The sequence below is a fragment of the Arachis duranensis genome, chromosome 1 (genome assembly GCF_000817695.3).
Source record: "Arachis duranensis cultivar V14167 chromosome 1, aradu.V14167.gnm2.J7QH, whole genome shotgun sequence".
Lineage (NCBI taxonomy): Eukaryota > Viridiplantae > Streptophyta > Magnoliopsida > Fabales > Fabaceae > Arachis > Arachis duranensis.
The window spans coordinates 37,442,358-37,446,457 of record NC_029772.3 but is presented as its reverse complement, the minus strand read 5'-3'; the positions used below and the strand labels follow the sequence as shown (position 1 = coordinate 37,446,457).

Genomic DNA, 4,100 nt, shown 5'->3' with positions numbered 1-4,100 from the left:
ATCTTCAAGTTGTTCTTAATAAGTCTTCTTGTTTGATCCTCATATTTTCTTGTTTTGTGTCTTTTGTTGTTTTTCATATGTATTTTTTCATTCATAGTGTCTAAACATTAAAAATTTCTAAGTTTGGTGTCTTGCATGTTTTTCTTTTCTTAAAATTTTTTTAAAAATAAGTCTTGATGTTCATCTTGATCTTCAAAGTGTTCTTGGTGTTCATCTTGGCATTCATAGTGTTCTTGCATGCATCATTGGTTTTGATCCAAAATTTTCATGTTTTGGGTCATATATGTGTTTTTCTCTCTCATCGTTAAAAATTCAAAAAAATCAAAAAAATATCTTTCCCTTATTTTCCTCATAAATTTCGAAATCTTTGGGTTGACTTAGTCAAAAAATTTTAAAAATTGGTTGTTTCTTGTTAGTCAAGTCAAGATTTCATTTTTAAAAAAATATTATCTTTTCAAAACTTTTTCAAAAATTAATTTTTTTCATTTTTTCTTTTATTTGTTCGAATTTTTTTTTAATTTGATTTTCAAAATCTTTTTCTTAATTTCATTTCAAAATTTCGAAAACTTTACTAACAATTAATGTGATTGATTCAAAAATTTGAAGTTTGTTACTTTCTTGTTAAGAAAGGTTCAATCTTTAAATTCTAGAATCATATCTTTTAGTTTCTTCTTAGTCAAGTAATCAATTTTAATTTTAAAAAAATCAAATCTTTCTAAATTTCTTTTTCAAATTTTTTCAAAATAAATTTCAATCAAATATTTTTCAACCATATTTTTCAATCATATCTTTTTAATCATATCTTTTCAATCATATCTTTTCAAACATATCTTTTTCAAATCATATCTTTTTCAAAATCAATTTCAAAATCTTTTTTAACTTCTTATCTTTTCAAAATTGATTTTCAAATATTTTTCAACTAACTAATTGACATTTTGTTTTTTCTATTTTTTTTTGAAACCACCTAACTACTTTTCTATCTCTAATTTTCGAAAATCACTAACCATTTTTCAAAAACAATTTTTGAAAACTCCTCTCTCTCATCTCCTTCTATTTATTTATTCATTTACTAACACTTCTCTTCATCTAAAAATTCGAACCCTCTCTTCTCCTCTGTGTTAGAATTTTTCTCCTCCTTCTTCTATTCTTTTCTTCTTCTACTCACATAAAGGAATCTCTATACTATAATATAGAGAATTCCTCTTCTTTTTTGTTCTCTTCTTTTTCATATGAGCAAGAGCAAGGACAAGGACATTCTTGCTGAAGCAGATCCTGAACCTGAAAGGACTCTGAAGAAGAAGCTAAGAGAAGCTAAAGCATAACAATCCAGAGAAAATCTTACAGAGAATCTAGAAAAAGAAAGAAACATGGCCGAACCCAACAACAATGCAAGGAAGATTCTTGGTGACATTACTGCACCAAATTCCAACTTACATGGAAGAAGCATCTCAATCCCTGCCATTGGAGCAAACAATTTTGAGCTAAAGCCTCAATTAGTTTCTCTGATGCAACAGAATTGCAAGTTTCAGGGACTTCCGTCAGAAGATCCTTTTCAGTTCTTAACTGAATTCTTGCATATCTGTGATACTGTTAAGACCAATGGGGTTGATCCCGAGGTCTACAGGCATATGCTTTTCCCTTTTGCTATAAGAGACAGAGCTAGAATATGGTTGGACTCTCAACCTAATGATAGCCTAAACTCTTGGGATAAGCTGGTCACGGCCTTTTTGGCCAAGTTCTTTCCTCCTCAAAATTTGAGCAAGCTTAGAGTGGATGTTCAAACCTTCAGACAGAAAGATGGTGAATCCCTCTATGAAGCTTGGGAAAGATACAAGCAACTAACCAAAAAGTGTCCTTCTGACATGCTTTCAGAATGGATGATGAGCGGATAATTTATACGCTTTTTGGCATTGTTTTTAGATAGTTTTTAGTAGGATCTAGCTACTTTTAGGGATGTTTTTATTAGTTTTATGTTTTTAAGTTTGGGGTCAATTGCATGTTTTAAAAATTTATGCATTTTTCGAAAATTGATGCATGGTGTTCTTCATGATCTTCAAGTTGTTCTTGGCAAGTATTCTTGTTTGATCTTGATATTTTCTTGTTTTGTGTCTTTTGTTGTATTTTATATGCATTCTTGAATTCTTAGAGTCTAAATATTAAAAATTTCTAAGTTTTGTGTCTTGCATGTTTTTCTTTTCTTGAAAATTTTTCAAAAATAAGTCTTGATGTTCATCTTGATCTTCAAAGTGTTCTTGGTGTTCATCTTGACATTCATAGTGTTCTTGCATGCATCATGTGTTTTGATTCATAATTTTCATGTTGTGAGTCATTTTTTGTTTGTCTCTCTCATCATTAAAAATTCAAAAATCAAAAAAATATCTTTTCCTTATTTTTCTCAAAATTTCGAAAATTTGAGTTGGCTTAGTCAAAATTTTTTAAAACTTAGCTATTTCTTACAAGTCAAGTCAAATTTTCAATTTTAAAAATCTTATCTTTTCAAAACTTTTCCAAAAAATCAAAATTTTTTCATTTTTCTTACTATTTTTCGAAAATTTTTAATTTGAATTTTAAAATTTTTTTCTTATCTTTATTTCAAAATTTCAAAAACTTTACTAACAATTAATGTCATTGATTCAAAAATTTGAAGTTTGTTACTTTCTTGTTAAGAAAGGTTCAATCTTTAAATTCTAGAATCATATCTTTTAGTTTCATGTTAGTCAAGTAATTAAATTTTAATTTTAAAAAAAAATCAATTCTTTTTCAAAATATCTTTTCTATCATATCTTTTTCAAAATTTTATCTTTTTCAAGAATTTGATTTTAAAATGTCTTTTCCAACTTCTTATCTTTTCAAAATTGATTTTCAAATTTTTTTCAACTAACCAATTAACTTTTGTTTATTTTTTATCTTTTTCAAAACCACCTAACTAATTTTAGCTCTCTAATTTTCCAAAATTACCTCCCTCTTTTTCAAAATTCTTTTAATTAACTAATTGTTTTAAATTTTAATTTTAATTTTAATTCTTCCTTTAATTTTCGAAAATCACTAACCCTTTTTCAACTTCTATTTATTTATTTATTTACTAACACTTCTCTTCATCTCAAGAATCTGAACCTATCTTCACCCTTGTGTTTGGATTCTTACCTTTTCCTTCTTCTATTCCTTTCTTCTTCTACTAACATAAAGGAATCTCTCTACTGTGGTAAAGAGGATCTCTATTATTATTTTCTGTTCCCTTCTTTTTCATATGAGCAGGAGCAAGGACAAGAATATTCTTGTTAAAGCAGATCCTGATCCAGAAAGGACTCTGAAGAGGAAACTAAGAGAAGCTAAATTACAACAATCTAAAGACAACCTTACAGAAATTTTCAAAAAGGAAGAGGAGATGGCAGCCGAAAATAATAATGCAAGGAGGATGCTTGGTGACTATACTACACCTACTTCCAAATTTGATGGAAAAAGTATCTCAATCCCTGCCATTGGAGCAAACAATTTTAAGCTGAAACCTCAACTAGTTGCTCTACTGCAACAAAACTACAAGTTCCATGGACTTCGATCAGAAGATCCCTACCAGTTTTTAACTGAGTTCTTGCAGATCTGTGAAACTGTTAAGACTAATGGAGTAGATCCTGAAGTCTACAGGCTCATGCTTTTTCCCTTTGCTGTAAGAGACAGATCTAGAATATGGTTGGATTCACAACCTAAAGATAGCCTGGACTCATGGGATAAGCTGGTCACAGCCTTCTTGGCTAAGTTCTTTCCTCCTCAAAAGCTGAGCAAGCTTAGAGTGGATGTTCAAACCTTCAAACAAAAAGATGGTGAATCCTTCTATGAAGCTTGGGAAAGATACAAGCAGATGACCAAAAGGTGTCCTTCTGACATGCTTTCAGAGTAGACCATTTTGGATATATTCTATTATGGTCTATCTGAGTTCTCTAAGATGTCACTGGACCATTCTGCAGGTGGATCCATTCACCTAAAAAAAATGCCTGCAGAAGCTTAAGAACTCATTGACATGGTTGCAAATAACCAATTCATGTACACTTCTGAGAGGAATCCTGTGAGTAATGGGACGTCTCAGAGGAAGAGAGTTCTTAAAA

General features: G+C 29.9%; 2 non-coding genes across 2 annotated transcripts; both read right to left on the bottom strand.

Moving 5' to 3' along the window:
- Positions 1-1,760: 1,760 nt before the first annotated feature.
- Positions 1,761-1,868, bottom strand: LOC127742700 (small nucleolar RNA R71). The gene has a single exon (XR_008004059.1). It is a non-coding gene; the product is annotated as a small nucleolar RNA R71 (small nucleolar RNA).
- A 1,910-nt stretch (positions 1,869-3,778) lies between these two features.
- On the bottom strand, positions 3,779-3,886 carry LOC127742660 (small nucleolar RNA R71). Its single transcript, XR_008004017.1, has one exon. It is a non-coding gene; the product is annotated as a small nucleolar RNA R71 (small nucleolar RNA).
- Between the last annotated feature and the right edge of the window lie 214 nt (positions 3,887-4,100).